Source organism: Triturus cristatus, chromosome 12 (genome assembly GCF_964204655.1).
Source record: "Triturus cristatus chromosome 12, aTriCri1.1, whole genome shotgun sequence".
NCBI lineage: Eukaryota > Metazoa > Chordata > Amphibia > Caudata > Salamandridae > Triturus > Triturus cristatus.
The window spans coordinates 739920369-739934299 of record NC_140595.1 but is presented as its reverse complement, the minus strand read 5'-3'; the positions used below and the strand labels follow the sequence as shown (position 1 = coordinate 739934299).

The following is a 13931-nucleotide window of genomic DNA, read 5'->3' as shown; positions in this document are numbered from 1 at the left end:
AAAACTGAAAAGTGGTTTCATAATGTGTCAGTCTGTAAAAGTGATTTTCACTTGCCAAAAAAAAGAGTAGTAAGTGTGCATTCAAATTGGCAAAGAAATTTCGTTTTGGGACTAATGTGAAAACATGACTCTGTGTGCAAATAGGAATTACAGGCAGAGATTTATTGCGTTTTGCTCTGGTGATTTCACAGTTGCATTAGTAGGAAAAAGGGGGAGCGATTTTTTTGGTGCAGAAGCAGACTCTTAGCACACACCCAGCTCCTTTCCATGTATAATCATGCACAGTATTTAGAAGCGAGTGGGGTTTTGAGGTTTCAGTCTGTAATGCAAATACATTCAGCATCACTAAGGCTGGTTGCCCTTGCTGGAGTGTAGCAGTCTGGACATGGGCTTTTTAAAAAATCTGAAAAGTGGTTTCATAATGTGTCAGTCTGTAAAAGTGATTTTCACTTGCCAAAAAAAAAGAGCAGTAAGTGTGCATTCAAATTGGCAAAGAAATTTCGTTTTGTGACTATTGTGAAAAGAAATGTAGTAATATATTTAAATAAAATAAAGGAATTTTTTTTTTTTTTTTCAGGTATTGCTGAAGAGCAGTGAACAAAATTTAAGATGCCTACAAAATCCAGAGTTCAAAAAACGTACAAAAAAAAACTATATTTGAAGACAACTAGAGGACCAAAGTTAGTAGAAGATGCTGATGTTGGGAAAAAGAATAAATCTTCTGGTAAGCACAAAAAAAATTTCTAAAAAATATATTCAAAAGAATGAAAAATGTACAAAATGTCTGTACTCGAAAGGATGTTTTTAAAAAAAAAGGAGAGGAAAAAATTGACAATTTAGGTAATGCAAATATACCTTCAGCAACTGAAAAGATTTATATAAATAGAAAAACAGTGTTTAAAGAGATACGTAGAAAAATGTTTCAGAGAAGAGTTATGTCTAATTTGATGAAGGATGTGAAGAAATATAAGAAAAAGACAAAGTTTTATAAAAGAAAAAAAGAAATAGAAGCCATTGCAGCAAAGGCATTAGAATTAAAAAGGAAACTATTCATATTAATTTTGAATAGGATGCGTACATTAGACAAAATGGTTAATGTACTGAAATCACATAGCAAAAGGAAAAGAGTAGTGAACAGAACAAACTTTTGTAAAGTGTTTTTAGGCAAGTGGATGCATAGTTCAAGTAGTGAACCTTTTTTTAATGAAGAGAGCTATTTTCAAAGTAATAGTTTGCTGCATGCAGTTGACACCAGAGGTCGTTCATACGAAGTAAAAAATGGTTGCATAATGGAGAAGGAGATAATGGTTCCAAGAGATGAGGTACAAGTGATGGCAGATGAGGCAATGGGGAGACGTCCTAAAGCCCCAGTGTACACTTGGAATTGTAGTAGTATTTGCACTGTGCGTCAGGAATCTATTGACAAATTTCGAGAGTTTCTAAGAGAATATAGTAAAAAAAGTATAAAACAGAAGATTAAGGTGCTTCAAAGTCTGGATCCATGCAGAGTGAGAGAAAATACTGGTTTGCAGGGTCATTCTCTGGCTTGTCTATCTAGAAAAGTGTGCAATAGAGTTTTCCATCATTTTAGGATGCTGGCTGTTCATCATACTGAAATGAGAAAGTTTGTGAGACGATTGTATTTTGCCAAAAGTCCAGCAATAAAGTTAAATGAATTGAATAGGGCTCTGTTCCGAGGAACGGTATCAGATGTAGAGAAGGTTGTTGATGAAATTCAGTTTTGTTACTTTGGTCCTGAACAAAACAGTGCAGAGAAGGACACACTAAATGAGGAAGAAGTGGAAGAGAATGTAGAACCCTCTGTAAGTTACACATTTAATGATCACATAACAAAATTTGCAATTGTCTCTAATGAAAGACCAAATTTTACTTGTATTTGTTGCCGCAGAACTCATTATAGAAAACAAACTAGGAATGTTGATCTCTACAGAAAGAGTGAAAATGAAGATAATTATAAGTGGAAGGATTTTGCCACATATATATTTCTAGAAAATTGTTTTGATTTGGGTGAAGATCAGCGTATTTGTAAATACTGTTACAACAAGTTAGAGGAAAATAGAATGCCGACCAGAGCTGTACATAATAATTTAGAATTGGATGCTATTCCTGCTGAACTTTCTGAATTAAATACATATGAGTCTATACTCATTCAATGTGTTCATCCGTTCCAGACCATAGTACGTATGGAGCCCAAAACTGGTAAATTACCTCCTTCTGATTTACTGAGAGGTTTAAAAGGTAGAGTGGTGTATTTGCCCTTGGATTTGAAAAAAAATATGGAAACTATTGATGCGGATACTTTGGAAACTGAACCATTAATTATTCTGGTTAATGGTGTACCTACAAAGAATAAGAAGATTTGGCAGGAGCTGGTAGATGTACGGAAAGTACAAAGAGCAAATTTGTATTTGAAAAGGAATAACAAATGGTATGAATCAATTTATATAGAAGAAGAAGAAGAAGAAGATTTACAAGAAGACACAGAAACACCAACTGGACAAATTGAAAAAGTGGACAAGTCAAAGGAAGAAGAAATTTATGAACATTTTAGCATACATCCTCTTCATTCAAAAGAAGGTTTGGGAGACAATATTGATCTCTTTCAGATGAAGAAAGCAAAAGGGACTCCCGTGAGTGTATGGGAGGAGAGCTTGGAAGCTCGATGTTTTCCCCAGCTGTTTCCTAAAGGAAAAGGAGGACGATACGATGAACGTCCAGAACAGATTCCAGCTTCTGAGTATCGGACTACAAGACTATATGCTGAAGATCCCAGATTTCGACAAAGTATTCCTTATTTGTTCCATCTTTTATTTGAAAGCGACTTGTCTGCACTGTCTTATGCAGTAAATCACATTTTAAAAAGTGGAGTACATTTACAAAATGTGTCTGCTAAGGATTTTATGGAGAAAGTGCAGCACCGAGATGATCATTTGGAAACACAACTTATCAATCTGATGGCTTGTCAGCGTGGGACAAATGAATATTGGTACCGACGCCATGGTGAATTAAAATGCATGTTACGGAATTTAGGAACACCAACATGGTTCGTTACCCTAAGCTGTGCCGAGTACGCTTGGGATGATTTACTGGATTTTCTACGAGAGGCAAATTCAAACATTAAAAACATCGAATACAAGACAGCAGGAGAACTGTGCTCATTGGATCCGGTTAATGTTTGCAGATATTTCAATCATAGATTTGAGGCTATGATGTCCTTCATCTGCAATAAAAAAAATCCACCTCTTGGAGAAGTAGAGGATTTCTTTTGGAGAAAAGAGTACCAGGCAAGAGGTGCTCCTCATATTCATATGCTGTTGTGGATCAAGGATGCCCCAAAGTTTGGAACAGATACTGATGAAGCAGTGTTATCTTACATTGAAGAATATGCAACATGTGCTATACCAAAAAGCACAGAAGAGAAAAAGTTAAAGGAGCAAGTTTTACGTTTCCAAAGTCATCGGTGTGGAAAATACTGTCGACGGAAATACAAGAGCAAAGATAAATACTACACTAAATGTCGATTTGGATTTCCAAGACCTGTTCTTTCAAATGGAAGAGTCAACAGTTTTATGTCAGCTGTGAGAGATACTATCACAAGAAAATCACCTAAGAATACCTACAACTTAAAAAGAAAAGAAGAATCAAAAAATATAAATGACTACAACCCAGTCATTTTATCCATGTGGAACGCTAACATGGATATACAGTATGTAGCTGACAATTCCATTGCTGTTGCTCGATATGTAACGTCTTACATTAAGAAATCAGAAAAAACAGAATTGAAGGAAATGTGGGAAGAGATTTCTCACGAGAAGACTGTCAGTAAGAAGCTGTACAGTTTCAGTTTGAAGATGTTATCGCATCGAGAAATTGGATCCTACGAATGTTCAGATAGGTTATCTTCTGCAAGTCTCTACTCGAAGTCAAGAAGAATAATTTGGGCAAGTTTAGGCCTTGCAGCAATGAGAAATCGGGTACTGAAATCTGTAGGAGAAATTGAATATTTGGCCGAGAATGACCCAGAAAGTACAGATATTTTGAAATCAAACATGTTGGACACTTATTATCCCAAGAGAAGTCAACATCTGGAGAACATGTGTCTCTATGAAGTGCTGCAGAACTACATTTATTCACGGAAAGCCGCAGAAGACATCAACAATGGAAAATATAAAGTCGTTGGTGAGGAAGGATGTTTGGTGAAGCAAACAAAAGGAAGTTTGATAAATCACAGGAAGCTGAGTTGCGACACTACTGACAAGAAGGAATTTTACTACTTGGCTCTTTTACAGTTGTTTAAACCATGGCGTACAGAGGATGAACTACTGGGAGAATTTCAAAGCTATGAAGATTCTTTTAATGCTTGCAAAGACAGCATACAATGCAGTACATTCTCAAGTTATCTGCAAATGTTAAATGAAGAAATTGAACAGGAAACTACAATTGCAGCAGAAATAGCTAGAGACAGTTCTCAGGACAGCCAAAGTTCAGGAACACTCAGTCAAGATCCCCTAGGACAACCAATCGTTGAAAATGAAGCATCAATAGCCATGAATGAAGTGGAAACGGCTATGAATCAAGCTCAAGAAGAATTTATAGACTTAGAAAATTTGGAAAGACAACTGAATCAAGAGCAGCAACAAATTTATGAAGAGATCAGAAACAAAATTGATCACGGATTTCTACATGAAAAAAAAGAGTGCTCATGCACATCATTTCATCCAATCAGGATGTATGTAAGCGGACAAGCTGGAACTGGAAAAAGTTTCCTTATAAAAGTCATCAGAAGCTACCTACAGCAAAAAACAGATTCTACTTTGTCTTGTGTGGTTACTGCTCCAACTGGGTTAGCAGCATATAACATAAAAGGAATCACTTTACATCGTTTGCTAATGTTACCAGTGGAGCATGAGAACAAAATACAATACAACAAGCTAACTGGAGAAGCATCCATGGAAGTTTCAAGAATATTGAAGAAGATGCAAGTTCTCATTATTGATGAGGTGAGCATGGTGTCAAACTTAATGCTTGCCTTTGTGCATTTAAGAATGCAGCAAATTCTAAGGACAGACTATGACATGTTATTTGGTGGAAAACACGTCATAGTTTTTGGAGATCTTTTGCAACTTACTCCAGTTAAAGGACAACCAGTGCTTAATACTGTCACACATGAAGACACGAAGAAGTCATTAGGAAGCATCGGAAATACAAATATTTGGTCCTTCTTTGAGTACAAGGAACTTACTACTAATATGAGGCAAGCAAGCGATGAAGAATATGGAAGTATTCTGAAAGATATCAGAATTGGACTACTCACAGAAGTTGGCAAAAAAGCATTACAGAGTCGGCTGCTACATAATTTATTTCCAAAGGAAGAAATAGTTGCAGAGAAAATATACAAGAATATTGCAGAAAACAAAAGTGTCATCTGCTTAATGCCAACTCTACGTGAATGCTCAATATTTAATGAGGAGCTTTTGAAATTGGAAAAGGAAGAGATCAGGAAATTGGAAGCAGTGGACAGAATTGAGGATGGAAGAATTACTGTCACAGTAACAGGCAAACTGAAAAATAAATTGGACTCACTAGAGAAGAACATCTCCAAAACAGCTGGATTAGAAAAAAATCGATATGTTTGCATGAACTGTAGAGTATTTTTAAGAAGAAATTTGGATGTTGAAAAAGGTTTAGTTAATGGAGCTATGGGAAGAGTTGTGGGTTTTATTAATTATCAGAAAAAAGATGGAATTGAATGTTTAAAAATAAAATTTGATCAGATAGAAGAAGTTAAAGATATTTGTCGTTGTACAGTTCGTTTCATGCTTGTGAAAGACTTATATGTACGTAGGAAGCAGTTTCCGTTTTCTCTAGCATATGCTGTAACTATTCACAAGTCTCAAGGATTGACTGTAGATTGTGCATTTGTGAACATTGGTTCAACTGTGTTCAAAGAAGGTATGGCATATGTGGCTTTGTCACGAGTGAAAACATTATCAGGTTTATTCATGATAGACTTTGATGATTCAAAAGTTAGTGCTGATACAAACTGTGTAAAGGAGTATAATAGATTAAGAAGAAGCTTTGCTCCTCATTTAGGTCAGTATCCTGTGTTGGAGAAACGTGTAGTTTCTCGTAAAAGAAAAAATGAGAATATCTGTAATGAAGATGTAGAGAAGAGGAAAAAAAAGAGGAGTGATGTAATTGCAAGCAAAAAGAAAAAGGAAAATGAAGAACAGGTTGTAGGATGTCATTTTGAAAATAGCTCTGGTGTCAACTGCTACGCAAATGTAGTGCTGAATGTTGCATTTTATCTGGAAAGTTTGCAAGAGCAGATAATAGTAAATCAGGGAAAAAGATTCTGTTCTGAGCTGAGTCTCCTTTTTCAAAAGCTGAGTAAAGATAAAACTCAAATAGAAAGTGCTACTGAAATTAGAAAACTTTTAGATATATGTTCAGGACGAACACAGTTTTCTCAAAATGAACAGCAAGATGCACACGAATTTTTGATGTATTTTCTTCAAGTACTGGAAGTAGAAGAAGTTGCAATTGATATTTTATTTGGTCTCTCTTATAAATGGGAACATAGTTGTGAAAACTGTTATAATATATGTGGCTCTAATGTTGATAATGAAAGGTTTATTTATTTGACATTGCCAGAGAGTAAAACAGTCACTTTTGCAAAATTAGTTAAAGATGCTAATCATAGCATGAAATGCGGTGAGTGTAAATCTGACATGTTTTCAACATTAATTTTAAAGGAATACGGACAGTATGTAATTTTAATGATGCAACGATGTAGAGCTGATGGTTCAAAATTGGATACTTTAATAAAGAAGTTTACAGGACAGCAATTATCAATTTCAGGAAAAACTTTTGTAACTGTTGCAATAATTTTCCATGATGGACCTACTGTTACTTCTGGACATTACACAGTTTATCTTAAATGTGAAAAAGGCTGGACACTGTGTAATGATTCCCAATTGATTTTCAAACAACGTTTGCCTTTTGATTTACCAAATTCCTATCTAATCTTCCTGAAACCTAAATTTTAGAGAGACTTGGCAAGATCTGGACAAAATAATTTTACCATTTTACTGGATTACCATTGGAATTTTGTAAAAAAAAGATTTTTTAAATTATCATTTGGCCTAATGGAAAGATAACCAATTGTAATGTGGACTTTTTTAATTTTTAATGAAACTTTCAAAAACCAATAATTTAGAGATAATCGGTAACATCTGCACAATTTAAATTTTGGAATGTTATTGGAGTGCCATTGGAAATTTATTCAAAAATGATTTTAAAAATTACTATTTGGCCTTGCGGAAAAGTAACCAATTCTATTGTGGACTTAATAAATTATTCAAAAAATTTTCGTGAACCAAAATGTTACAGAGAATCGGTGAGATCTGGACAAATTAAACTTTAGAATTTTATTGGATTACCGTTGGAAATTTATTCCCAAAAAAAATTTAAAATTACTATTTGGCCTAAAGGAAATGGAATCAGATGTATTGTGGAGTTATTTGAGATATAATATTGTGATTATACTTCTGAAACAAACATATCAGACGGTATTTTAAAGAAATAGGTATTGGTATTAGATGATATTTTTTTAGAATATTATGCATTTCTGTAATGTTAAGTTTAAGTGAGAAGAAATTCTGGGCTTTTTTAATACAATCTTTGAGATTGTTATTTTTTTTTTGCCCGCTGTAAAATGATGAATGCAATTGCTTTCACAATTTATAGTGAAATGCAATATATTCTGAAAACAGCAAAAAAAAGGCAAAAATATTTTTTGAAAAATATGTAAATATGTGTACTGTATTATAAAATGTTTTAAAAATATTAATACTTTTTTCTTTTTTTTCAGATTGATATAGAAAATTTTCGAAAACTAGAACCATTTTTTAAGCAATTTTTTTTTAAAACAAATGAATAAATATTTTTTCAGATTGATATAGAAAATTTTCGAAAACTAGAACCATTTTTTAAGCAATTTTTTTTTAAAACAAATGAATAAATATTTTTTTGAGTGGGTATGGTAAGTCAATAATAATAATTGTAGTCTCTCAAGGACCTTGTAATGTGATAATTGATTTTTAGTGTTTTTAAAAAAAAAAAAAATAATAAATTACGCGTACCGTACGCGTACGGTAAAAAAAAAAAAAAAAAAGTTTTTAAAAACATATATAAAAAATAGATGAAAGGTAAGGTTGGCTCTTAAAAGAGCCGTTGTGTTCATGCAGGGACAGAGGAAAGAAAGAATGGGAAAATTAGTCTCTGCGACAAGTGTGCTGATCTATTTTGTTGTTCACTAGGGAAACACTGGTCTCCCTATGACAAATTAGATCATGACAAGAGGCGCATCGAATATCAACCCTCCGAAATCGAGGGTTAATTTCCAGAGGGCCAGCAAAAGGAGATGCTCCCCCCACAGATGAAGGGCTCACCTGACCTGCAGAAGAAGGAGTCAGCCCTGCAGATGATGGTCCAGGCTGAGCTGCTGTGGATGTGCTTGGTTGACTTTCTGAAGAGTTACCTCCAAAAAGTCGAGCATGTGTCCTTCTGTGTACATCCTTGAGGTGTCTCTTCATGGTATGATTCCCAAAGGAATACTTCCTGTCAGGATTACCTCTTGAAAGTACACGCTTACACAGCCTACAAGTTACTAAGGGTGCATTTACCTTTTGCTGGCCTTCAGGAAAAGTAAAATAATCCCATACATAAGAGGGCTTTTGTTTCCTCGCTCTCTGCCTCAAGGTAGTGCTGCTAGTGCTAGCCTCACTCTCAGAAGAGCTCTGCTGTTCTGCCATCGTATCACAAAGACAACCCAGCTCCTTCTCCTAAGGGATCACAAGCAGAAATGAGAGGAATGGGTGTGGTGTAGGAGAGTTCTAGAACGGAAAGTAGTTTCAACCAATCAAAAGTTGTGTTTCATGATCACATGACCTACCGTACGCTTACGGTACGCTTACGGCAAAAGTGCGCATGCGCGTAAAAAAGACACGCGCTTGCGCGCATGCGCATAACAGTCACTACCCGACACTTCCGCGTAACGTGCGCGTGTAGCGTACGCGCGCACGCGTCCCACGCGGAGTACGCGCGGCTACGCAAATTGCGTAACAATACGCAAGCAGCGTAGAAAAATTACGGACGTTGCGTAAACCGTACGCTTACCGTAAGCTTACGGTACGCGTACTAAAAAAATAATAAAAAAAATAGAAAAAATGTACTGCAAATAAATTTTACATGTTTATTTTAAAAAATATATTAAAAAAACATATTAAAGAATTTTAAAAATTTAACCATAGTCTTTATAAAAGGTAAGAAAATTAAAATAAAAATATGTTTAAAAAAATAGAAGAAAAAAAAAAAAATTAGCATTTAAAAAACCTTGCAAATTCACTGAAAAAACCATGGGTTTCACACACGTTATAGTTAGGAATTAGCATTTAAAAAACCTTAGAAATTCAGTGAAAAAACCATAGGTTTCACACACGTTATAGTTAGGAATTAGCATTTAAAAAACCTTAGAAATTCAGTGAAAAAACCATAGGTTTCACACATGTTATAGTTAGCTGGACATTTTACTCGTAAAAAACCAATGAAATTCCCCCGTTATAGTTAGTTCAGCTAACTATAACTCGCGCGCCCGCAATGCACTGCTGATGACGTCACATATTACATCACTCATGACATGGTCAGTGACATCACTCATGACATCACTGATGACATCTCAAATGACATCACTGATGACATCACTGATGACATCATCCTTGTGATAGAGTGGCAGACCTCCTCTTCCCCTAATATAACCTTTGATACACACATTCAAAAATAGAGACTAAAATTTTCAAAACAATGGACATACCAATAACAGTTACAACAACCTCTTCAGTAATTCTAAGATCCACATACACATCCACTCATTCACCAACAGTCCTATACAGTCACTCATACATGTACTCACTTATCATATGTACTCATACACCTATACATCCTGTTACACAATGCCACTCATCCATAGAGCTACTCACACACATAGTCACTCATGCTAATAAAGAATCAAACATACATTTACTTGCATATACAGTTATACACACACCACCACACTTACTTCTACAGAAACTTACACATACTTAGTCTTTTAAACAATCACTTATAGAAACACATACTTATTCATACAGGAACTCATTCAATCTCTCACTCTCACATATACTCACATATATAAACCAATAGTCACATATACTAGTTTTAAACATATGTAGTTACTCATAAAGACACTATTGAGACAGTCATTCACTCACTAACACACCCATACACACACTCATCCACACATGCAGTCCTGCACACATGCTCTGTTCAACACATACAAACAGTGAGTCACTCATTCATGCACCTATGCACTACGTCATACCCCCCACCGAACCATGCAGACACTCAGACTGATACTCAAAAAACCAACTAATAACCTATATAGACACCCATGTAGCTACTCACCAACCCATGCAGCCACTTATACACAAAGTGAAAAAATGATACAGATATTTACATATTTAAACATTACTCACTAAGCCATGTATTCACTATGATACACTTAATCAGTCAGTTACACAATCAATTTTTCAAAAAGAAATCATCCATTTAGACAGTAATATACCCATTTATTCTTCCATCGACCTTGAGATATACATATATAAAACATATTTAATTTTCAGAAAAACACACATTCACTGGATGATGTCATCAGTGATGTCATCAGTGATGTCATTTGAGATGTCATCAGTGATGTCATGAGTGATGTCACTGACCATGTCATGAGTGATGTAATATGTGACGTCATCAGCAGTGCATTGCGGGTGCGCGAGTTATAGTTAGCTGAACTAACTATAACGGGGGAATTTCATTGGTTTTTTACGAGTAAAATGTCCAGCTAACTATAACATGTGTGAAACCTATGGTTTTTTCACTGAATTTCTAAGGTTTTTTAAATGCTAATTCCTAACTATAACGTGTGTGAAACCTATGGTTTTTTCACTGAATTTCTAAGGTTTTTTAAATGCTAATTCCTAACTATAACGTGTGTGAAACCCATGGTTTTTTCAGTGAATATATATATATATATATCTCGACACACTCCAATCCACCAGCCGTCGCTCCTCACGCCACGGGTGCTGCTCAGCATACAGTGGGGTACGTGAATTATTACTCCACAACGATTCTTGGATCTCGAGAACCGCATTCTGGAGCAATAGGCCTTTAATTGCAAAGGCCTATTGCTCCAGAATGCGCTCTTTGCAGTTCTCGAGATCCAAGAATTGTTGTTGAGTAATATATATAATGTTCAAAAATCTATCCTTCCAATCAGACTTTGATAGTATCAATATGAACCAATGGTCTCCCAGCAAATGACTTGTAGCAATGACCATGAAACTAATATAAGTATAAGCAAAGCCATCTAACCCAAAGCTGCACCAAACAAGTCTAGTTAATTCCAATTGAGTGATGCCCAAGTCAACAGAAAGTAACTCAATCTCACTCAGACTACTGCTAATCATTTTCTTTTCATAATCCTCAGACAGGAAACATTTTATTTATAAAATGACTGCATGTCACTAAAGCCTGGACACACGAGTAAGTGCCTTTGTATGAATATACAAACCAATCTGACTGTAGTGGCATAAAACTCATCATAACAACCAACACATTTTTATTTCATTTGTTAGGATGCTTTATAGATCCCAGCTTGTCACTTTTCTATTACTTTAAAGGCTCATTATAAGGAAAGAAGAAAGAGAATTTTATTTATATGAGTTTTTCATTTCTTATGTTCAGATCCCTACTGTTAGTCTTTCCAGATTGGAGGTCTACTGACAGAGGCTTTACCGGTTAGCATACGAAAATGTGGTTAAACAAGAATGTTCTTATTTTAGTCCCCATCACAACGGACGTGATCAATGTGCGGTTTGTCATCATCTTATTTATGATGAAAACAGAACAACTCTAGCAGGTAACTGAATTCCATTGACAGTATTTTGCATCTGTTTTGCTTTCAGTTGAAGAGTGGTGGATGCCTGCGGTGTTGGCTATGGGTCAGGAGGGCAGCACAAACGAAACCACCAGATACAGTGTTATTCTCCTTGGTGGTATACTCATCGCACACTTAACACTGGTTCATGAAGCTACTGTGAATAGTATTTCTAAGTAATTAGCACCAAAAGCAAATTCTTTTCAGTTTGTACTGGATTCTAAATTGCACATTTGGTGAGTTACTGCAATATCTATTCCACTGCTTCGATATCAAGTTTTCCTTCAAATGAAAAAAAGTTTTTGGGAAGCTTTTGGAAACAGCAATGTTGCCATATGTGGCCTCCCCCTTTGGTGGATCAATTGCTTTCTGGGGATGCCACCAAGTTATCTATGGTTTCTCAAAAATCCACAGTGTGGTGATGGGTCATGGAATGGGGGCTTCGTCATGAGGATTATGATGGAGCTTTGGAATGTGAATTGCATTGAACTTTGTTGTTTGATTTGGTAGCAGCTGCTCAGGAGGCAATGGGGAAACAAAGAGCGCGGTGCTGGAGCTCCATTAAGCATTTTAATTATCTACTTTGTCTTTCACCACACACGTCGCATGCAGAGGTCCATTTTGTTATTGATGTCACGATGGTTGGCTATATTATAACTACTTTCTGATAATTGCACACACTGTCAAAAAATCTATTTTCTTCCTCCAATACTATACACTCTTGTGTGCTGCAGTAGGGATCCCCATTTGTCCCTTGGTTTTATGAGCTATGGTGGGGTTCTGAAAATCTACAGTGGCATATATGAATATGTGAACCTTTAAAACAAGATGCCTACATCCATTCATTAGGAACAAGCAAAAAAATCTATCATGTAAAGCTCTTATCTGAGATGGAAGTACTGTCTCTAGAGTCTAAGCTATCCTGAATTAGAAACACATGATCAACAGACTTTATTCTTTTCTTTATAGTGATGGCTAGGTCTTATGCAGATTTCTTCCATGTGAAATAAAACATTTCCGAATTCCAGGTGATACAGCAAGGGGCTGAAAGCATACTTTTTAGATAATATTTGAGCAAGTGTTTCCATCTGGATATTTTGTTGAATGCAATGAGAGTGTTGGGACAGAAATGTCCCTTGCATGGTAGTAGATGTGACCCCGGCCCCGAGTGCCCCAACTACAGTGATATCTGGATCCTTGGTGATGATTTCTTGTTATGAGGGAGCATGGATCATACGTGTAGAAAATGAAAAGTTTTAAATGAAAGAATTAATAAATAATGAATCTCTTTTTATTAAGAAAAATATTGTGGGAATGTGTGCATTTTGCTGTCCAATTACTGCTGTTATTAACTAAGTTGTTCTTAACTAAAACAAATGTTGGGGTGTGGGTGCTGAGTTACATTTTCTTTCAAATCTACGAATGCCAGATCAAACAGTTAAAATAAACTACATTGAAATCATGCCACCATATCAGCACAAATGTAATATAGGTTGGATTTGTAGAGCGCTGCTTGTCACCCATGAAGGTATCCAGGCGCTGAGTAGGTGAGAGTGGGCATGTTGTGATTCTGGGGCTGGGTACAGGCAGTCTCGATAGTACTGCAAGAAGATGTAATAAAAAGCCAGGTCTTCAGCTACTTGCAGAATTCAAGAAATGAGGAGGAGCCCCTGATGTGTTGGTGGAGGCCGTTACAGGAGTTGAGGGCTTGGTAGGAGAATGCGTGACCTCCTGTTCTGATTCTGTGGATGTGGGGTGTGTATGCGAGTGAGAGTGATGCTGACCAAAGTTGCCTGGCGGGCTGGTGGAAGGGAAGCCGGTGATTGAGGTATGTGTGTTTCGTGTTGTGTAGTGACTTGATGCGTGTGGGAGAAGTCTG

At 36.0% G+C, this 13931-nt stretch overlaps 1 protein-coding gene across 7 annotated transcripts in view; it reads right to left on the bottom strand.

Annotated features, from left to right (window-relative positions):
* Positions 1-13931, bottom strand: part of LOC146782640 (uncharacterized) — a 292768-nt gene that overhangs the window by 113383 nt on the left and 165454 nt on the right. The window lies entirely within an intron of this gene.